The sequence below is a fragment of the Rhinatrema bivittatum genome, chromosome 1, assembly GCF_901001135.1.
Source record: "Rhinatrema bivittatum chromosome 1, aRhiBiv1.1, whole genome shotgun sequence".
Lineage (NCBI taxonomy): Eukaryota > Metazoa > Chordata > Amphibia > Gymnophiona > Rhinatrematidae > Rhinatrema > Rhinatrema bivittatum.
The window spans coordinates 95,217,185-95,241,605 of NC_042615.1; positions in this window are offsets into that span (position 1 = coordinate 95,217,185).

Below are 24,421 nucleotides of genomic sequence, written 5' to 3' on the forward strand. Positions count from 1 at the left end.
TTCCTCCTTCACTGGTTTCGAGTCCTCTTGACCCTCCAGCTCCTTTGGTTCTCCAGATGATACCTTGTTGGGGTAAATCCATCTCGTCGGTTCCTGTTTTCGTCATTGGAGTTTCATCTAGGCTGGATTCCCTTCCTGAGCTTGTCCCGCTCTCCACATGGTCCATGACCAGCCTCTTCAGGTTGTGTAGGGCACGCAGTGGAAAAGGGTGGTCCATGACCAGCCCATTGGGTCCGCCCATGTCGGTGGGGTGTGTAGGGCAACCTGAGAGACAGTGCCAATGTCAGAACCTTCCAAGTTCCTCGTCTCATCCAGAGTCTTCCAAGTTCCTCGCCTCATCCAGAGTCTTCCAAGCTCCTCGTCCACGTCTTGAGTCTTCTGTGTCACAAGGCCTCCGTTTGTTCTCATCCTCAGTCCAGTCTGCTGCTTCTTGCCAATATCCAGCGGCAGGTCCGAAAGGGCTGTGAACTGTTGGAGGACTGTTCAATAACTAACATAGTGTTGCTGGCTTTCTAGAAGCATGCAGGTTTGGCAGAGGGTCAGACTTTGTCTTCACCCATGCTGGGACATGCCTCGCCTATCTCGGTGATTCTCTGGAGTCTTCTGGGGTTATGCCAAGGCCCAGGGGCACACAATCCCCTCAAGTTGGGATCGCTCTCCTAGCGGTCCCAAACACAACAGTATGTAAGGCCTTCTAAGGCCTCCCTAATACAACCAGTCATATGTATAGATCAGTTTTTTTATGTATTTCTCAGGAAAACACATCAGCGTATATCTTTCCATCAGTCCAGACAGTAACAATAGTAAACTATGATTGATTTCTACCAAATTGCATGTTTCCTCTGTTTTGAGGGCTATCAATTGCATACATGTCCCTATAAGGCCACTAACAGGCAATAAGGCCACATTCTGAAACTGAAAGTCTTCCACTCCCTCAACATGTATGTGGTCTGCATCTGCAATGCCAAGGGGATCATCATTGACGTAGTGCCCAAGTTTTTGGGGTCCTGTCATGATGCTTACATCCTTTCACAGTCAGGAATTCATGACCACTTCCTAGATGGTTACATCATTGGGAGTTGACTTCTAGGTATATATGCCACTCTCATTACAACAACATAGCAACTAACCTCTGCTCTTTTCTTTTCCTCTGGCTCCAAGTGGTCTTACCTCTTTGCTCTATCCTCTGCCATGGGACAGCCTTATTATTAAACATCTTGGAATATCTCACTTTCCTCTTCTCTGCCTTCTTCCCAACAGATGATGAGAGAGATATCCACTGAAAACCTGACTCATGATCCTCCTGGCTACATCCACAGACTATAGTAGATGTCCTCTATATCAGGGACCACAGGCCCTTTGGCCTACTCAAAACACCATTTTACTGCCTGGATGGGGATGACAATTCTATGCAACATCTTTCTAGTCTGCTGCATGTTTCATAACTTGGCCTGCTTCCTCCCATAGGGCACAATTCTCATATTATAGGTCCCAATGATGAAGAGGAAGAGGAGGCAATTGACTTGAATGTGGAGGAACATGCAGTTATATCACCAAACTCACCAGCAGACTGTAGATCAAAGAAACACCATGACACAAAGAAATTTTCAAAAGTAAAGGTGCATTTATTTACAGATAAAAGATGACATTTGAGCATAAGATAAACATTAATTTTTTCTGATTCATCCTATCCTTTGAGGGGAGAGCCTCAAGCAACTTGGACTGCATTAGACTGGTGTTTCTATTCATGGGTATTCAATCTATACTTAGTGTGCCTTCAGAGGCCACGGACACAGGGGTGATTGCTGAAGGAGGGTACTGGAGATGAGAACGGCTCCTGAAAGCTGATGTTTGGGGAGCCTGAAGATGAAGGCCTGGTTGTTGTGGTATACTGCACCTCTTCAAAGATGTAGAAAATGAGGCCATCTCCTTGTCAGCAGAGTCAGGTGGAGATATTTAAGAACATAAGAAATTGCCATGCTGGGTCAGACCAAGGGTCCATTAAGCCCAGCATCCTGTTTCCAACAGTGGCCAATCCAGGCAACAAGTACCTGGCAAGTACCCAAAAATTAAGAAGATCCCATGCTACTGATGCAATTAATAGCAGTGGCTATTCCCTAAGTCAACTTGATTAATAGCCGTTAATGGACTTCTCCTCCAAGAACTTATCCAAACCTTTTTTGAACCCAGCTACACTAACTGCACTAACCACATCCTCTGGCAACAAATTCCAGAGCTTTATTGTGCGTTGAGAGAAAAAGAATTTTCTCCGATTAGTCTTAAATGTGCTACTTGCTAACTTCATGGAATGCCCCCTAGTCCTGCTATTATTCGAAAGTGTAAATAACCAAGTCACATCTACTCGTTCAAGACCTCTCATGATCTTAAAGACCTCTATCATATCCCCCTCAGCTGTCTCTTCTCCAAGCTAAACAGCCCTAACCTCTTCAGCCTTTCCTCATAGGGGAGCTGTTCCATCCCCTTTATCATTTTGGTTGCCCTTCTCTGTACCTTCACCATCACAACTATATCTTTTTTGAGATGCGGCGACCAGAATTGTACACAGTATTCAAGGTGTGGTCTCACCATGGAGCGATATAGAGGCATTATGACATTTTCCATTTTATTAACCATTCCCTTCCTAATAATTCCTAACATTCTGTTTGCTTTTTTGACTGCTGCAGCACACTGAGCCGATGATTTTAAAGTATTATCCACTATGATGCCTAGTTCTTTTTCTTGGGTGGTAGCTCCTAATATGGAACCTAACATCATGTAACTACAGCAAGGGTTATTTTTCCCTATATGCAACACCTTGCACTTGTCCACATTAAATTTCATCTGCCATTTGGATGCCCAATCTTCCAGTCATGCAAGGTCCTCCTGTAATATATCACAGTCTGCTTGTGATTTAACTACTCTGAATAATTTTGTATCATCCGCAAATTTGATAACCTCACTCATCTTATTCCTTTCCAGATCATTTATATATATATTGAAAAGCACCGGTCCAAGTACAGATCCCTGAGGCACTCCACTGTTTAACCTTTTCCACTGAGAAAATTGACCATTTAATCCTACTCTCTGTTTCCTGTCTTTTAACCAGTTTGTAATCCACGAAAGGACATTGCCTCCTATCCCATGACGTTTTAGTTTTTGTAGCAGCCTCTCATGAGGGACTTTGTCAAACTCCTTCTGAAAATCCAAATACGATACATCTACCGAGGCATCCTCTATGGTGGTGGAGGCATTGGTAGAGAAGGCATCCTTGGAAATGGTAGAACCGTATATGGAGGAGGCATCATAGGTAGTATTGAACATGCAGGGGTAGCCTGCAAATGGACTGGTGGAATTTAAGCAGGTAGAGGATGAAAACATGATAGTGGGATGGAAATGTAGGGAGAGGCAGCATCCAAGGGCCCCATTTCTGCCAGGGAGCACTCCATGCTAGCTACTGCTGACATGGTGTAATGCACTGAAGCTTATCTCTCCAAAAAGAAATTATAGAATATATTCCCTCTGGCAGCATCTATCCATCACCTTATAAAACCTATCTAACAACTTGAAGTTCATCTATCAGCACCTCCTTTAGGCCCTGTATGCCCTGACCTAGGCCTAAAGGACATTGACATTTTATCATTTTGGACCAGCATGCAACTCTCAGCTGACATGAAAGGCAACTGCTCATCTGATCTTGGATGAAAGCTTGGTTCTTTCCTTCTTGTGCCTTCTCCCTTATCTCCATCTTTCAAAGACATCTGGAGAATGTGGCACACAAAAGTGAGGAAGGGCTCATCTTCCAACAATGCATCTGTGTGCACTTCATCTCTTGCCATTTTCCTATCTTGCTCTTCGCTGGCTGCTACAGACTCCAGAGACCCCCCTCCTCTTCAGACTCACTTTGTTCCTATGGACTTTCTGGCAGTTCTCATGGTTGTTGCCTATGCTTTCCTAGACCACTAGGGCCTGGCCCTTCTGAGTCATGGTATCTCTCTGCACCTGCAAAAAGGTAAATAGCTGAATCTTTCTATCTGGTTTTCTCTCCTATCATGCCCTGGACCTCCCTTACAGACATAAAGAATAGCTAAATGGGCCCACTCAATGGCCTCCTGCTACTGAACAACCCTCTAGTCTACCACACCTGGGATGTCTGTACTACCATAATGCTGTTTTTTTAGTATTTTTTCCAAATATGAAAAAACATGAACAGATAGAGGACTTGCAGCAAGCTGTTCTACATGATGGTAGGCCCTGACAGCCTTTTAGACTATAGACTTTCTGTAAATATGTGTACATATATGTATAGTTAGATATTTAATAATAGGTCCTATGTGCAATACTTTAATGCCTTTCTACAAAGACTGTTCACCTTGTCTCACTTCAGCGCATAAGATGCCCTACTCATAAACTCCTTACACTGAAGCCTCTGATACTCAGGACCTGATGGGGTGAAGGTTATTTGGCTGGTGGACCCTCTGCCCTCATGCTTGCCTAATGGGGTTATTTGGCAGGTGGACCCTCTGCCCTCATGCTTGCCTGATGGGGTGAAGGTTATTTGGCTGGTGGACCCTCTGCCCTCATGCTTACCCTTTTCCACTGAGAAAATTGACCATTTAATCCTACTCTCTGTTTCCTGTCTTTTAACCAGTTTGTAATCCACGAAAGGACATCGCCTCCTATCCCATGACGTTTTAGTTTTTGTAGAAGCCTCTCATGAGGGACTTTGTCAAACTCCTTCTGAAAATCCAAATATGCTACATCTACCGAGGCATCCTCTATGGTGGTGGAGGCATTGGTAGAGAAGGCATCCTTGGAAATGGTAGAACCGTATATGGAGGAGACATCATAGGTAGTACTGGACATGCAGGGGTAGTCTGCAAATGGACTGCAAATGGACTTCAGCCACAAGGTCTTACCACTTGTGGCTGAAGTCTTACACATTTCTGTTGGGAAAGGCTGCAATTAGTTTATGGCAGATGTTCTCATAGGTCTGCTCCTCTCTGTAAAGAGCCCACTTTCCTGGACTCCCTTAATAATCTCTCTAACTAAATAATTTTTCCCATTGTCTATGTATGAGAAAAATGCTTAGCATATCTTAGCTAAAGTCATTTACCTGATCCTGAATTGAAATGTGTAAGAGGAGATTTCTCTCATATCATATTAATAATTTAGTAAATCATTATTATTACTGGCATATTTCTAAGTGAACCACTTTGGGCCTTGTGCATCAAGTGCATATAAATGAAATAAATAATGTAGAGAATATATCATTGGTAAAGTACTGTACATGATATACATAGAAATTCAAATAAATAATAATTTAATTATGCTTGCAAGCTTGTTAAGTTGTTATGGGAGTTGCTGAAGTTGTGACAGTGAAAAGTAAAAGGTAAAACAGCATTCAGATTTGGTCCTTTAGGATAAAAACTCTGTAAAGTCAAATATTGCTTACTGTTTGCTACTGAAGAAAGGACTTTATTAGGATTGATGGAATTTTGTAAGTAAATAAGACATCACTTCACTAGAGAGCTTCTCATTTTAGGTCTACTGGCAGTAATTGCTCATCTTTCCCATTGTCTAATGATGATCACATTTCTTAGGAATGGTGATAACTTAATACTTATAATTGTAAAGACTTTACATTTATCATTGGACAAATAATCTGGTAAGCAGCCAGATTCCTCTGTTTCTCACAAATGGTACTAATGAGAGTTCAGTTCCTGGAATCAGATGTATTTTCTGTGAACTACAGTGGACATAGGCACAATATGTTAGCAAATATATTTCCTGAATAAAACATAGCTTGTTTTATTAGGGTTAAGCAAATGAAGTTTTACCAGGCACAACATTTTTACCATTTCAAAATGCTGTGCAATAGTAAGTCCTAAATTAAGTACAGAATGAAATGCACATGAATTCTGCTGTTAATATCTCATAAAGTACATAAATAGAATCTGAAGCCCTGTGAACAACTGCCCTGAGTTGTCTATGGAAGGAACACACAAAAAACAAAAGTAAATCAATTACAAAATACCTTACAGTAAAAGGGGAGCAATGGTAATAGACAATTTATATGTAAATTGAAAACTAGACAACATAAAAAATGAAATTAGAAAAATATAGTGTGTATAATGATACCAGATTAATAAGATAAATATAAAAATGTATGACATATTTAAGTAGATAACTAATATTTAATTAAAAACTTCTAAAATTACAATACTATCAATAACAAGATACAATGAACAAGCTGAAAATATCTAAAACTGCAAAATTCAATATGGTCATGTTTTGGCATGTTGCCTGTATAAAAAATAGACTCATAATAAACTTGTAAGACAAACATAAAAAAAAAAAGACTAACATAAAAAAGATTATCATAACATAAAACAGATTACACACTTGTCCGAAAAGATCACTGAACCAAAATATCTCAAGAAAGAATAGTCTTGACAAAAGCACAAAACAAAGATTTCTGTTCTGAGTAAAACATCCTTAATAAAGACTTCAAATGTTGAAAATTTGAAAATCTTCAGAAGTGTTAAGGGGATGCAGTCCTGAAAAATATCTAAAAGGGGTGTGAGCTTATATTTTATTCAATTATTTTTTCTTTTAATTTTTTTGTTTCATTATTGGTTTATTTTATTATGTTTAATATATTTGAAACAATATAAATCACAAAACAAAATGAAAAAAAAACCCCCAACAACCTCAGATGCAGGGCCTCTCCTCCCCCGCTAAAAATTCCCAGAGCTGCTGAATGTAAAACATTCACCCCCTCACCCCTGATGGATCTCCTCTCAATGATTCCTCCTAGAGATATCTGACTCTATCTGTGAGGGTTGCAAAATAAGGATGTGCATTCATTTATCAAAAGAGGCCTTTTTGGTTAGTAGAAATGATGTGAACTGAAAATAGGCCTCAAACAAATATACATAAAAATGTTTATGTATAGTCATATTTGTTCCTAAAATAAAACAAACCCACCCAAGGCCAGGACCCAGTCACTAATGACCAGGCCTAGACCCAGGACCTATGCGAGGATCTGTCTCTGGGTCTAGCCAAGTCCAGGTCCCATCTTCCAGGCACAGGCCTGGGCCTAACACCGAGGCTGGGGACTGGCCGGAGATCAAGACCAAGTCACCTAAGCCCAAGCTTAGACTCAAGTCCAAGGCCGGGGCCCAGCTAAGGCTGGGTCTCATCACAGAGGTCCAGGCCTAGGCCTGTGTCTGACACAGGGGCCTAACCAAGGCTTGTTTTTGGATGTGAGGCCCAGGTTTGTGTCTTGGCCTAGACTCAATAACTAAGACCCATCCTCAGCCAGTTACTGGTGTCGGGCATGGGCCTCAACGACCGGGACTGACCTTGGTTGGTCCCAAATGTAAGATCTAGTTATAGGCCCAGCTCTGAGCCCTGGCCACTAGGATCCAACTTATGTCAGACATTATTGTTGAACCTGAGCCAAGGCCTTGGGGCTAGACTTCAGTGTTGGGCATGCACCTAAGCCTTGTACCTATATCTTGGGAACCAGGACCTGGCCTTGGACTGAGCCCCAGCATCAGGCCTAGGCTATGCAAAGGTCTGGGCTTCTGTGACTGGGACCCAACCTTGTCCAGGCCCTGGTGTAAGACCCAAGCCTAGGCCTTTGGTTTTCTTTTACAGAGAAGTCAATGGAGCCTTTCTGCATTGACATCAATGTAAAACAAAAAACAAATGGAATGAGTGAACAAATATTTTCTTCATTCCAAAACTAATGAAATGAATTAAGGTACTCACCAAATGAATCAAGAAAATGAATTTTTTTTCAAAGCTTCACATCCCTTTTTCAGAAGTCAAATGGGATGGAACAGGTATATCAGTAAAAGGATAAGTACAGATTGGAATTCTAAAGTTCAATGGAAAAAAGAAGGACAGTGTGGCGGGTCACAAGATAAAATGCTGAACAAACGCTTTTGTTCAGTATTCATTGAAGAAAGGATTAGAGAAGGACTACTGATGGTTGACAATGGTACATAGGATAATGGAGTAATGCCTTACCATTGACAGCAGAGAAGGATTCTGAGCAACTAAAAGTAGACAAAGTTATGGTGTTGAATATCTCAGGAGTTTCAGGGAATTCGAAAAGCTTCTAGCAGATCCCTCAAAGGACCTATTCAATAGATCTTTATAGATGGAAGATGTTCCACAAGCCTGGACAGATGGATATCATTTGCCTTCATAAAAGTGGTGATAGAGAACAGAGGAGAAACTGCAGGCTGGTTAGTCTTAACTCAGTGATTGGAAAATTAATAGGGAATGTTGAATTATAGAATTTGGGAGGTGGAAGAATATAAGTCACATGATTTTACCCAAGGGAGATTATATAAAACAAATCTGATCAATTTCAATGACTAGGTGACTATAGAATTACATAGTAAAAGTAAAAGCAAGTTTGCTTACCATAAACTGTGTTTTCCTTAGATAGCAGGATGAATTAGCCATGCTGCCTGGGGGGTTGGGGGGGGGGGGGGAGATGTCCTTCTGGGGCAGCTAGGTGGAGCTTCTTAAAGATGACAGAGCTTTGCTTTGTTTGTGGCTGCACGTCCTTTCCCATGCAACTCCACTTTCTCCACTATTCCAAAGCATGTCTGCAAAGTGTGAAGTGGAGACTGTCTGAGGAGATGGGTGGGTCAACATGGCTAATTCATTTTGTAATCTATGGAAAACACGTTTACGGAAAACAAACTGTGGTTGCCCCACCTAAAAGAGCTGTGGGGCACAACCACCAGCACAAGTCCACTTTCATGCTCCAGGTCAGACTCACTTGCCGGGACAGCAGATGTGAGAACTGTGTCCATTGTGTCTTCAGCCCTCATTTTAGGTGCCAAATGTGTAAGTGAATGCACAGTACCACATAGATGGCCGCTGCCATGTGCCCAGCAGGGTCAAGATCTGGCGGGCCGAGGCGGGGAGTTACAATCTTCTCAGTTGGATGGCCAGGGTGCGCAGTGTGCGGGCCCTTATCTGCCGGAAGGAATGCCTCTACCTAGTGCAGTACTGATACAAGCCCCAATGAACTGTAGATTCTGCATTGGCTTGTAGTTTGGACTTCTTCATAGTTGATAACCAACCCGAGCCCCTTCAGACAATGGATTGTAGTTTCCAAGCTTCTCTGAAGAGTTGCAGGTTGCGATGACACTATCAACCAGTCGTCGATGTAAGGAAACAAGTGGGTTCTTGCTTCCTGAGGTGGGCCACTGCTTCTGCTAAACACTTGGTGAAGAGTCTCAGGGCAGGCAAGAGACCAAAGGGGAGCACTTTGTACTGGAAGTGGTGTTTGCTGACCGAAAACACAGGTACCATCAGGAGGAATGGTGCATAGGGATGTGAGAGTATACATCTTTGAGGTCCCGCGAACACATCCAATTGTTGGGTTGTAGAAAGGGAAGATATCTCGAATTTCTCCCTTTTCAGGAATTTGTTGAGACTCATAAGTCCAGGATTGGGTGGAGCCCTCCTGATTTTTTGGAGGATGAGGAATTATTGGGAATAGAATCCCTGTTTCAGTTGACTGCTGAGAATGTGCTGGATAGAACATTTTTGGAACAATTTGGTGACTTTCTTTCACAGCCAGCATGGGTTCTTGAGCTGGGACAATGCGGCCGTACCCCAATGGGGGAGATCTAGTAGTTTCCTGATGTTCAAGGGGTATACCTCTCTGATAATTTTCAGCACCCAATGGTTGGAGGTGATCACTTCCCAAGAATGTTAGAAAAGGGAAACTCTCCCTCCTACGTTTAGCAGTAAGAATGACCCAGATACGTTTAAAAACCTTGCTGACGTTTCATGTTGCTGTTATTCAGGGACGGGCGTTATTGTCTCTGTTTTTGCTGCTTGCTGGAATTGTGGTAACTATGGTCGGGTTTATGGATAAGAAGACAGATGGAAGGATGAATATGGCCTGTTTGACTGCTGCTGGAAATAGCCTACATGTAGGACAGGTAAGAACTCTTGCCCGAGGACTGCTGGTCAATGGGAGATGCCAGGGACAAGACTGCTATGTTCTGATCCTTTAATTGGGCTACAGTTTCAGCAGCTTATCTCTAAAGAGGTTGTCTAGTAGACAGGGGAGGTCAGCCAATTTTTCATGAACATCCTCCCAAATGGCACTGGCCCGAAGCCACATCATCCTCCATGCAGCTATGTCTCCTGCTGTACTGCATGTGGACATCTCAAAGGCTTCATATATTGTTCACAACAGATGTCTTAGCCCCTCTTCTAGGTTATGAAATTGTTGTGGTGGGGCCTCATCTGGTGAAGCGGTGGCAAAGTGGGGCTTCAGTGACTGCAGGCACTCATACAGGTACTGCATAATGTAGAATTGGTGCTGCTGGATCTTTGCATTCAGCAAACCAGCTTGGAACACTCTTCTGTCAAAGTCATCCATATATTTACAGATGTGCCCTAGAGGAGTATTTGAATGGAGGCATGATTTTTTGGCTCTCTTCATGGCTGACTTGACCACCACCGAGGCATGTGGGAGCTGGACCATGCTGTAGTATGGAGATTGACACACCCGGAATTTGAGATCTGTCTTCCATGAGGTCGCTTGACCAGAAAAGGGGGACTCCCAAGCTTTCATCATGACTGAGTCCAGCAGCACATGGAATGGCAAAGCAGTCAGCACAGCCGGTGCTTTGAAGATCTTCAGGTTCCCCAGCACCTCAGTGTGAGGATCTGGCACCTTTTGTGTTTCAATGTTAAACCAAGTACCTACCTTCTCCACAAATTTTGAATAGGAGAGGCCCTCCAGTGGGGAAGTAGTTCAGGCTGCTCCTCTGGCGGGTCAGATGGGTACCCCATCGAGGAACATGGCAACCTAGGTGGTGAGAGTTGTGGGGAAATGGGTGAGGTCACAGAGAATACTGAGGGGCTGGGCTGAGGCTCCGGACTATTGTTCCCTTGTACAGGTGAAGGTAGTCTGCCCAGGGGGAGTCCTTGCATGGGATAGGGTGAATCTTGCTACCTCCCTGATCCTCAACGGAGGAGAGGAACTGAGTTAAGATCCTGAAATCTGTGACACCGCCTGTGAGGTCAGATCCCAATGGCCAGGACGAGATGATGAGCATTCACTGAGGAATTTCTTGGTGGCAGTGCCACCAGCAGGATGTCAGTTGAGACCTCTGGGCCAGACTTGTGCCCGTTCCATTGCGGAAGAACTCTAATGCTGCTTTTGAAGGGATTCCTGTAATTGCTATGAAAACCTCTTCCATCTGGATACGGAAGACAAATCTGAGTAGACGCGCTCCGAGGACCCGGAGGAGCCCATGGATGCATATTTAGATGCCGGCTCCACATCAGAGAATCCAAATTCCACCAACTCATCAGGGATGAAGACCACCTGTGGGTCCACAGCCAGAAGAGGCTTCTGGGAGGACTTTTCAGCCAAGGGACTGAAGGTAGCTGGTTCCCGGTGACTTCTGGATGCCTTCTGCATCGAGGTATTCGATACAATGTACCCCTTCGTGGGTGTCTGCATCAAAGGATTCTCCTGTGTCAATCCTGATTAAATCCAGCGATGCTGTGTCAATGCGCTGAGTGGCAACTCCTCACTCTGCTTCGACTTCAATGCATGCGTCGATGGTGCATCTCAGGCATGGCACTTCGTGGTCTATGTCACGTCGGTGTGGCATGGTGCTCTAACCAGCTGCGTCAAACCTGCGATGCTGGATGATGCCGATTCCCTCAGTGGTTGAGCCGGTGCATCTCCTGATGCTCCACACACCTGGGTGGCTTAGGGGTCCTGAGGGACAGAGGGGATTGGCCCAACTGACCCTGCCACTTTTCCAGCAGTCCCTTTTGGATTTTTTAGGGTGGTCCAAGTACAGTCCTGGAGATGAGTGGGTCGATAGGCGCTTCGAGCTGGGGGCATAAGACCCTGAGTTGCTTTCTCACAGCTAGGCAATCTTGGTAGTGTGTTGGTGCTGGGCTTGGTACCCGTTCTAGACCTCTCATAATTTTAAATATCTCTATCATATCCCCCTCAGCCGTCTCTTCTCCAAGCTGAAAAGTCCTAACCTCTTTAGTCTTTCTTCATAGGGGAGCTGTTCCATTCCCCTTATCATTTTGGTAGCCCTTCTCTGTACCTTCTCCATCGCAATTATATCTTTTTTGAGATGCAATTATATCTTTTTTGAGATGCAAAGAACTTAGAAGGAAAAATTTACATTTTTGCAAATGACACTAAGATCTGCAATAGAGTGGATACCTCTGAGGAAGTAGACTGAATGAGAGGTGATCTACGAAAGCTCAAGGAGTAATTTAGCAGTTAAAATTCAATGAAAAAGTACAGAATTAAGAATTTTAAATGCAGAAATTCAAGGGAGCAGTATGCAATGAGACACTGATGTGCACCAACCAGAAGAAAAATGTTAGAGTAATGTTGATGATCTCAAACGGTATAATAAGTCAGTGACCAGAGGTAGAAGGATGCTAGGGTACATACTAAGAGGCATAGTCTGTAGTAAAAAGGAGGTGATAATGGTTCTTTCAAGTCATTGGTGAGATTTCACCCACAATATATGTCCAGTTCTGGAGGCTGTACCTGTCTAGTATAGTAGACAGTCTGAAGTCGGTCCAGGAAAACACTACAACTTTATAGAGGATCTACACTAGAAGTCATATGATATAAGATTTAGGGGAAAATTATCTGAGTTGGTATAAAGTGTGGGCAAACTTTTTACCTGCAGATTTTACACTAATTTTCCCAGCGAATGTAACCATGTACTTTTGCTTTGAAAAATTATCTTAGGAAAACTTCATGTACATATTTACACCTGCTAATATATGCAGGTACTCCCCCCTGCAAAATTTACGTGCATACATTTTATAATTAATAAGTATGGATGTAAGTCCCAACCCTACTGAGACTCTACTCCGCTGGAACTCCTCATCTCAATGGCATAAAAATCTGTGAGTCTAGTTTCATGCATGCATCATTTGCACAATTTTCATAAGGGCCATTTCTGCTGGTAATTCATTACTTTATCTACAGAAATCCTTTAAAAATTATCCTTGCTAGGATCTAAATAAGTATATCTTGAGGACCGGCTAACTCCGGTCCTCGAGAGCCACAAACAAGCCAGGTTTTCAGGATATAATTAATGAATATGCATGAGATAGATTTGCATGCACTGCCTCCATGGTATGCAAATCCATCTCATGCATATTCATTGTGGATATCCTGAAAACCTGACCTGTTTGTGGCTCTCTTGGACCAGAGTTGGCCACCCCTGCCCTATAGATAAGGAGAGACAGAGGGATATAATGGAGACATATTCAAATCCCTCAAAGCACAAGAAACTAAACTTTTTCAGAGGACAGAATGATCTAGAAGACGAGGCCCTAATCTGAAGCTCCAGAATACACTCAAAAACTACATCAGAAAAATATTTCTTCACTGAATAGGTGATAGGTGCATTGGATATGGTGGAAAAAAAAAACAGTATCTAAATTTAAGAAAGCATGGGATAAGCAGAGAGGCTCCTGGTTAAAAAGAAAGAAAAAGAAATCACATGGGGTCTATGTCATTGTCCCAGGAATGAAATTGAGCAGACTAGACGGACCAAATCATCCTTATCTGCCATCATATTTCATGTTTCAGTTTCTAATTTAATAGCAAACAGAGCTTCCTATAGTACCTACAGTCCTTCCATAATGAGGACGTGCTTGTATATGGTGCCTCAGCTACATTTTGAAAGCTTGAACAGCAGGATCTACGTTTCAAATGAAAATGGTCCGTATTTAGTAGACTGGTGAGTGGCAAAGTTATTCAGGTAAAGTTACCAGTATAACTTTAGCTGAATACTCAGCAGCATAACTAAAGCTACTTGGATAAATGTAGACCTAACTGGCTATATTTAAACATAGCTGGTTAAGTTACAAAAAATCAAATCAGACAGTCATGCAGGCCTGATGCTTCACCTCCAAAATAAGACTAAAATGTATTGGTACCTAGTGCCCAGTCCCTCTGCAACTGCCATATTAACTAAACTGCCATAGCAAGACAGTGCTACTTTTTTTTTTTTTTTTTAATGACTTAGGTAAATCTGAACATTGCAGTTAGATCTAAATGTATCTGGGTAAACCAAACTTACCTAGATAAACTTATCTGAGTAGCACTGAGTATCAGCACTACCCAGCTAAGTTTAATCCTCACCTCTGGACTGCTTCTTTTTCATCAGGGTAAGTTAGTTTTATCCACATAAAGAGCGATCCTGTGAAAACTTAGGGAAATATTTAAAACTTAGCTGGGCAAACCTTTTGGAAATTAACCTCTTTAAAGTTTCCTATAGTGTTTTTCCCTGACTTTAATTTTTTTATCTTGGTACAGCTGTTAACAGGGATTTCTATATCCAAACATTTGTGGAACTTTGTTCACTATCACGAGAGAACAAAAGGTTAGTCCAATGTGAGACATAGGTAAGTAAAAACCTAACATCCCTCTAAACAGAAAATAGAGACGCATCAGAGAAGAGAGACATTGTGATGGAAATGTCAGCGTAGATCAGAATCCCATTGCTCTGACTGCATAAGTGGAAATGACTTCTATTGGAGAAAATGATACAGAATTTTAAAATATTCATGAAAGTGAGAAATTGTATTTGTATAAACTAACTTTGCTTTTATGATTTGTCTAAATTAACTAGGAAACTACAATGAAGGCCCAAAAAGCAGGAAATGTTGAAAAAAAAATCGTACTTTCCACCATGATGAGGATCTTCTAATATCTACTCTTTGTTATCACATTGAGACAGGAAAAACACTCCCCAGGTTCTTGCTCAAAATCTCAGAGGTTAAGCAAGCAGAAATTCTTGTTTCTCCAGAAAATGATGCCCTAGCATTTCTCAATCTGTTGGTGGTCTATTTCTGCCATCCTACCATTATTTTTCATGCAAATAAGAAATGCGGCATGGTTAAGAAGTGCATCACCATTTTTACTTAATCTGCACAGCAAAGCTGTACTTAACAATAAAATTCCCCGAGTCAGCTGTCACTGGAGGAAAATCTGAATCATCTCATTCTAAACTCTTCCATCTAACTCCTTCCGTCCATCTTATCATGGCCTGACACCAAGGCAAGCCCTCCATGTCTGGTTACAGGGAAGATGAAAATCATCTGTCTGAGCTGCTTGGTCTGAGACTCATTTTATTGGACATTTAAATAGGGGTTTATGAACCTTGCTCCCCCTGTGTGTTTTCTAACAGCTTGGACTATGCTGTTTATATTTCAAGCTGGTGTTTCACAACTGAGTCTGGTGTATTCTCAGCAACTCCTATCACAGCTGTTTTGAGAAGTAAAGACTAATTAATACCTTTGAACTGATGTTGCAATTAATCATAGTTTTATTGGCATCAATTTGGCTTTGAGACTACTTAACCTTTCTATTTTTCAAATGTTTTATTGTTACAGTTCACAGCTTGTATTTTAGCCTATTTGTCAGGTTATTTTTAAGGGGGTATGCGCTGTGTTGGAATACAGTTTATACCATCCAAAGAGGAAACTGGAAATTATTTTCCAAAAAGAGAAAACTAAGTTTTGAAGTCCTGACAAATTCAATAACATGTAATATGAAAACACATACATACAAGCTGAAGAAACAAAATACTATAATAAGAATAAAAAAAAAAATTACTCCAGTGACATGTATTTATTTCAATTGATTAGTGCCTTTCTCATGTAATGCCCCAATGTGACTTACATTAACAGGCAACATAAAATAATTAAATAGCACAAAAGCTACGAAATAATAAGACAGACAAGATAATTACATTAGTAAACAAAATCACAGGACATAAATAGGTCCATTATCCGGGTAAAGTTATCTGGATAACTTATCTGGGGAAATTTACCCAGATAATTTTAAACCTACCTGTTTATATGCTGAATATAGCCAGTTAAAATAAAGAAACAAGCATGTAGAGCGGGTGCCAATCACCTACCAATCCCCTATCTTAAAGAAAGCTGGACAAATTCCCAGCCCCATTCCTACCCTAATCCCCAACCTCTAAACCTCCAAAAGTGGCCACCTGGGCTGAATACTGTTCCATAGAGCTCACAGCTCCTGGGTGAAAAGATCAATGATTGTCATCCTCCCCCCCCCCCCCCCCCCCTCCATTGACAGCTGTCAATGTAGGGAATAATCAGAATTGAATTGAGTAACTTTAATTGACTAACGTTAGGCAGATAACTTTATCTTCCTAAACTTAGTTCCATTTGGTCCCTTCACTGTCAATGGAGGATCCAATCTTTTTTTTTTCACTTGGCATGAAGTGAATGAATTAATACTAAAATGCCAGGAACTGTCAGCACTAAGGGGCCGATGCAATAATCTTTGCGGAAAGCAGGCGCTGACTTTTCAGCGCCCACTTTCTTAACACACACATGGCGCCTGCAAGGGGGGCGCCATGCAATAAGTAAATTAGGGGGTCGTGCTAGGAAGAAAATGCTAGGGTTGCTTGTGTGACCTTAGAGCCTTCTTGCTAAAGCGACCCACCGTGACTGCCGATTATGAAGACCGACCGGTAAACTGCGCTCAGTTATTAACGCCTGCTCTCAACCTAGCTTAATGGACTCTCTACCTGGGTAATATCAAGCTAGGTTGAGAGAACATTGCACAAATCTCATCTTTGGGTGAGTTTCCTCACTCTGAAGGTCATCAAATCTTCACAAGAGAGCACTGTTCTGTTCGTACGTCTCTCTTTGAATGTCAAAGTAGCCCCTAACTCCTACATTAATATCTAAACCTCACCTCGAGTTACTAGGTGGGCCTCCTATAGAGATATAAATACCTACCTAGGATACAGGCATTATAGCTTCTCTCTCTCTCCCTCCCTCTCTCTCCCTCTCTCTCAACAGCTAGGTTGGCTCTCCAGGAGTTTAAAACATCACAACTCAGCTTTACACAAATAAAAAAGCTGTAGTTAAAGCTATGTAATATGCTCATTTGCATTGCACCATGCATTAAAGGTGCTTAATGCATGCAAAAACACAATATAGCACTTTGATAATTGACCCCCAAAGATTGATAACCAGGACAGCCAAACTAGCAGCCCAATTCAGTAAAGTCCATGGGTGAACACATGCACAGGCACCGGCAAAATTGAGCATCCAGTTTTTGACCCGACAGCCACGAGCCAACCAATTTTTTTTTATATTTTTACCCTTCGGGACCTCCGACTTAATATCTCCATGATCGCCATGATATTAAGATATTAAGTGTACTTTCCCGGTGCCCAAAGAAATTAGCGCCTATCTTTGGGTAGGCGCTAATTTCTGAAAGCACATTTTGTTTTCTGAATCGCGCAGGAATACCTAAAAGGGCCATCAACATGCATTTGCATGTTGAGGGCTCTATTAGGATCGATGGGTTGGACGCGCGTTTTCGGCCCCTTACTTAATAAGGGGTAAGGGAAAACGCACATCCAATGGCGGGTTAACAGTGTGCTCCGTCGGAGCGCACTGTACTGTATCGGCCCGTAGGTTCGCACCCCACTCAAATAGCATTAAACAAAAATAAATAACAGAAACCAAATTTAAGTGGAATAATAAATAGGTAGCAGCTTTATTGTATAATAAAACCCTGAAAATGGGTCTAAACTATGCACCTGAGCCTTGTCTAACAGGTAGAAGTGACCTATGGATAAGAAACCCCATTAACCAGCCTGGCCCACCCCAGTCAAGCAAGGACATATGACAGTAATAATTCAGTAGGTCAGACCATCCAGGCAACCCACCCCAATCTAGCAAGACCGTTGGATCTCCAGGTCTGTCACTGGCTGAAAGAGGAGTCACATGTCTGCTACTGAACCAGCTCCAGTTCTCTGGGCAGTAGACGACTCTAGCCAGTTTGGTGCCCCAAATGTAATTATCCTCCCCCCCACCCACTTTAGGCTCGAGTATTCTCGCCCTGCCCAACTGCAACAATATAAATATAACAATATAACCACAACAATAAGTACATACAATCAACAAAAAATATATATATATTCTGAGTGCACATAGATGAACTTAGAACATGTCATATATAACCCAATACAATAAGAACCATCTGCCCAGTACTGGGAGGGTGGGTGAGGACAACGGATGCAGATCTACTCAACTCTTGGAAGGAAAGTGAAAGAGGATGGACTGGTCACTGCCCGTGCCTCTTATCCTCCCTCCGGATCCTTCCCCTTAGTCAAGCTCCTATCAATGGGACTAAAGCTTTCCCCTTTCTCCCCCACAAAATAGAAGGGAGGCACCACACAGTCACATGGGAAAATTGAGAGCGCTCCCTCAGCCATTCTGGTTGTAGTGGGCTAATGCCATCATTCGCCTGTGCTGTGGTCGCATCCTTCCCTCCTCCCTCCTCCCTCCTCTGTTGCAAGATGTAAGATCTGGAGGAGGGATGGGGGAAGGGTGCGACCACAGCACAGGTGCCCAGTTACAGGTGGCACACATGCACATGCATTGGCACTACTCATTAACCAGAGAAGCCATGCCAGGTCTGCACCCCACTCAAATAGAATTAAACAGAACTAAATACCAGGTGCCAAATTAAAATAGACAAATAAATAGGCCACAGCTTTATTGCACAAAAAACTGTCGACCCTAGCCTTGTCTAACAGGTAAAAGTTATCTATGGATAAGAAACCCCATTAACATAACCAGCCTGGCCTGCCCCGGTCAAGCAAGGCTATTTGAAAGTAATAGTTATATAGGCCAGGTCATTTGGACAGCCCTCGCCAATCTAGCAAGGCTGTTGGCCCTCCAGGCTTGTCACTGGCTGAAAGAGGAGTCACATGTCTGCCACCACACCTGGCCAGGCCCTCTACCTTGCCTACAGTGAAAGAAATGCTGAATTTGGAAACCAGCTCCTGGAATTGGGATAGCAGGGTATGACAAGATACAGATGCATTGGGTTCAACAAACAAGAAATTGTCTAGGCAGTGAATGATATTCGGAGCCCCAGCACAGTGAACAGTTTTCCAGTGAAGAAATGTACTAAACAATTCAAAGCAGTCAAAAGATATGCAACAGCCCATAGGCATGCACAGATCGAAATAAAATGCACCATCAAATTGAAAGCCAAACAGAGGGAAGCTGTCTGGATGAATAGAAAGAAGCCAAAATGCAGATTTTATATCCACCTTGGCATTCAAGATCCTGCTTCGCTCTGCCTGAGCATGTCCACAGCACTGTTGAATGAGACGTGCTACCCGGTGCACTGGTCATCGGGGAGGAAATTTTAACAGACAAAAGGTTATGCATTAGCTGATACTTGCCTGGTTCCTTTGTGGGCACAACCATCACGATGTTAAGGCCATGTGGCAGAAGGGCCTAGAAAGGAAAGGTCCCACAGTACACCCCAGGGCCAACTCAGAAGACAGCTTATCTCTAATTATACTGACAAAGTGGTGAACGGAGCGAACATTGGGCACTGAATGCATAGCCAGCAAACCTGAGTAAGGTATTTTGAATCTGTCTCTGAAGCTAGAAAGCAAGAGGGCTGCTTCCTCCTTGTTAGGATATGTACCCAGGCTGTCTGCTATTTTCTCCCAGTGAACTGGAGTGGGAGTCCTTGCAAATATTGTGCCATTGTTTGTTATCCTTGGCAAGGGAGCTAGATATACCTCTGTGGGGCACTTACTGGCAGATGGATGGCTGTACAAATTGTGCATGTGTGTTTGTTCTTGCAATTGGAAGCTGTCCACCTGCCCCTATTGAACCTCCAACAGGCATTGGAAATGACCAAGTTGCCTTTTGCCTGGTGGCATTCCAAAAGAATCGGTTCCCACCCTGCCTGGAGGAAGATCTGGAGGTCATGTGGATGAATCACAAGTCCTCTTTGTGTGACCCCCTATGATATTTCTGAGGTATCTGCCATCCTTTCCCTGAAGGTCTCATCATAATTTAACCAGGCAAAGCCTTCATATTCATGTGTGCACTAATAATCGTATCAAGATACGTCAATAATGCAAATGTCTACTTTTGTAACTATTGTCACCAACATGGTGAAGGTACACACCCAACTGAATATGTTCCATGCCACTTTTTTATTATGGCTGAGGGAAATGTGAGCTTTGCCCTCTTTTCTCTTCTCATCCCTGTTCTTAAGCACTTTCAGTAAAGCAAAGCTATCCATTTTACTTCCTGCCTCTAATACGGTGGTATAAGGAATCATAGAACACCTTCCCACAATTGTTCACTCCTAGGCTGAGCAATAAGGCTGGTCACAGCTGCCAGCTGCCCTCACATTGCCTCAGCCGTGGAAGATCCTGAACTGGAAGAGGTAGATGAGCTGCTGCTAAAGGAACAGTCAGAATGAGATGAGCTCATCCTGTACCTGCACTTGTGCAACTTTTTTGAACTTCCCCACCCTTCTCCACCACCACTGCTGACTCACCTCCCATAGGCATTGCTGCCTAATGTAACATCTCATTTCTCTCCTAAGGATGGGCCGCTGACAGCACAGCTATTTGATGCTACAGGTGTGCTGTTGTTTCAGTGACCAACTGCTCCAGGGTCATTTGATGCATAGTGGTTATCCATTCCTGGAAAGAGAGATGACATTAGGGGTCAGCATCCTTAAGGTCTGTTGGTTTTTGACCCCATGAGGCCATGCCCACAATGTGCCTGGGTGGGAGGGAGTTGCGAAAGCATCTGGGACAGGGATGGGGGCACCTGCCAAGGGTGGATGCCTGACAAGTGCCTGGGCAGGGCCCTACTATTGCTCCTGTTCATCACGCATCCACTGATGCCCAACCAATGGGCCGGCATAGGAGGCAGCAGTGCCATGTCCATGCAAATGCCTCCTAAGACCTCTTCTAACTGGGGCCAGCCTGTGGGCCTCCTGTCCATCCTCCCCTGGGAGAGCTGCAGCATCCAGATTGCCCTGGCCCCTGAACCTTCCCTGTAACAGCCAGAGTCCCACCCCCTGTGTTGACAAGCCGCAGATCCCCATGGCCCTACTCTACCTCCTGCCCGTTGTACCAGCCTTCAAGCCTTCTGCAGAGTGCTCTCACTCTGCCACTGCATCTTCTGTCTGGTTTCCAGCTTGCTGAATCATGGCATTTGATCTGCATGACACACGATGGGCTGGGGCCACTGAATTGGACCAACAGGGCATTCTGGTGAACCTATCTGGGAAACGTGGGCACCAAAAAGCGGCGGGACTTACCTGCACATGTGAAGGCCGGGACTTCAGGAGAAGAGTGGGAGGAAAAGAGCTGGGCAACAGGAGACTGCTTCAAATAAAGTAATAAAGGTTAGCATCACGAGAAGAAAATGAAGCAACCTGTTTCTACATTTTCCGTGCTTTTTTTTAAAACAAGTGGCAGGCCTATCTATGCCTGCAACAATGGAGAGATCTTCCCAACCCTTAGGAGGAAGGAGAAAGAGGCTGGCCTCCCCTTAGGTGAGTTCCAACTAATGGGAGCAATGCTTTTCTCTCACCCTCCCCCACCCCCAGATTGGAACAGGAGGACACCACTCCAATCACATGAGGTATCGGGAGCACTTTAGTTGCCAGGGCTAGCAGTTTGTTGAACTTCCTTCCTCCTTCAGCCATCCTGGTCATCGCAGGCTGATCACATCACCTGCGGCAACCAGAGAGACAAGCTCCATATGGAGCAAAACAAGCTTCTCCCGGCCATCCCCCCTCCCTCAGCTGCGAGAGGTAAGACCTTGGGGGAGGGGGGGACATAGGGTGTGACTACAGCACAGGTGCCCAGTTACATGCAGTGCCCATGCACATGGGTCAGCACTGCTCATATCCTGAATGAACATATGTAAGTCCACTAAAGAGGAACATCAAACACATCAAAATTACCCAAAGATGCACAAGTTGTTGCACAAACAAAATTAAATATATTGAGGTCAATATTCAAAGAAGTTTGAATGGAAAACGTTTGAGTTAGCTGGACAAACTTGAGGTTTGAATATCTGGCCTTTTTATCTGAATAAATTGTACATGGCTAAGTCATTAACCAAATTAAATTTATCCGGATAAATTGGAGACATTTTGGGGATGTTTCAGAGCAGAGTTAACTTAGCTAGATAATGTACCTGGCAAACTCAGATATACAGAATTACATAGATACATAGATCATAGAAATGACGGCAGAAAAAGACCAAACAGCCCATCTAGTCTGCCCAGCAAGCTCCCACACTTATTTTCCCATACTTATCTATTTCACCGACCACCAAGTTCAGGTCCCTTGTTGGTAACTGTTTGATTCAAATTTCCTGCCACCCCCTGCCATTGATGCAGAGAGTAATGTTGGAGTTGCATCAAAAGTGAATAGTAAGGCTTAATGGTTAAGGGTAGTAACTGCCGCATGAAGCAAGTTATCCCGATGCTTGTTTACCCCGACTGCACAGATCAATGCCTTGTTGGATGTTGTCTGAATGTAAATCCTCTTTTCCACATTTCCCCCTTCCGTTGAATCAGAGAGCAATGCTGTATATGCATTTAAAAATGTTATTCGGCTAAGTCTGGAAATGTCCTAGAGGAGCGTTAAAGTTATCCAGGGATATGCCCTCACATAACACTAACCTTAACAGGCTATATTCAAAATACAGCATATTAAGTGCCGAAAAATTTAATTAAACAAACATTGAGAGCTTGTAGTCTCAATCTCCCACCACTCACCCCACTAAAGTATTGCAATTAATTTGGGCCATAGTGTCTAACCCCCTTCTCCCTCCCACAAACCCCCCCAAAATATTTTACACATTGTAGTCCTATTGGCCAGAGGAGCCTCATCCCTCCCATTCACCCCAAGTTTTTAAATTTGCTATGGCCTCTGGGCCTTCTCTTAAAGCATATCCTCCCAGCTGCAAGCAGATCTATAACCCTCTCAGCCCATCTGGCACCCATCCAAAACTCCCTGGCCACTAGGAGCACAATACAGACATCGCACTCCCAGCGGAGTCCATCCTTGTTTTGACAGCAACACTGGTAATGTAAGCTATCAACATTTCTCTCAGACATTATGCTCTGACAGCTTATGCTATCTGTGCTCCTGTCAAAGCCACACTGAATGCTGCCGGGAGGGAGCGTGTTGATTATCTTGTGTTCCCAGTCTGGAGGTTTGGGGGAGTGCCAGTGGGGTGGGAAGATTCCAGATCTGTTTGCATGTGAGAAGGTGGGTTTTAGGAAGGGGCTCAGGTGCCAGAATTTGGGGTGGAAGGGGGAGGATCCTCAGTCCGATAGGCCCACAGAATGTAAAATCTTTTGATGGCCTTGGGAAGTGTTGGGGGAGGGGGGCGGGGGAGAGTTGGGTGTTACAGCTCACATTAGTTGTAATCCTTTAGTAGGGTGGGGGGATCAGGCTTACACTGTTTTATTTTGTTTTCTAATTCTGACATTTAGCCAACTATATTTTGAATATTGCTGGTTAAGGTTAAGGTTATTCAGAAATCTTTAAACCTAAATGGTTAAATTCAAATATAGCTGATTAGGTCTGAAAGTGATCTGGGAAAATTTACTAGTTAACTTTATTCGAGTTATCTGATCAACGTTTGCTGAATAAGTTATTCAATGTCCGTTAGGCTGCTTTTCTTAATATTGGCCTCTTAATCGCTGGGAAAAGAGACCTGTATTTTTCCAAATTGCTCAGAAATAAAGAAATCATAGGAAATGAAAGAAAAATCACATTCTCAATGCAACCAAAGAAGTGACAGATGAACCAGATACTGCGTCAAGACTACAAGACTTAGGAGTATCCAAAAATGTAGTCAACTGGTTTGGGTCAAAGAATGTATAAACTTTCTTGCTTTGACAGGAATATATAATACAAATAGTTGATTTCCCAGTATCATGCCATACTAGTAACCGGTATTTGTCAGAACAGGCTAGAGCACAAAAGAACTGGTTTTCTAAAAGCTGCAATTACCACACAGAGGGCATATATGTAGTTTGCAGGAGTTATTGTTTTAAGTCTTTCTGGAAAACCTGGATTCCGATTGATAGGAGTTTTTAACATGTCAACCTGGAGCCAGAGTTAATTAAAGTTAAGAGTAAAATAGTCTAAACAATCAGCCCTCTCATTACCTAAAACTGACAACATTTCTGTTCAAATGATGGATTTCACATAGGTACATTTATGCTTATATTTTCACATATATTCATTACTGCAACAATTACAAATCAAAGACATGTGAGTCTTCAAATCTGTAACACCGTCTACATTTTTTTTTTAATTGTTTGCCTCTAACATCTGGGCCTTTTTACTGCCAATCTGATAGTGGTATATTGTAAAATACCATTAACATTACTAGGCTATTATAGTGTACATAGGAAGGATAACTTTCAGAACTGCTCATGTGCACTCATATATCCATGTTTGTGGGCACATAAAAATTTACTACTGTATTTTATTACCTGCGAGGAAATGAT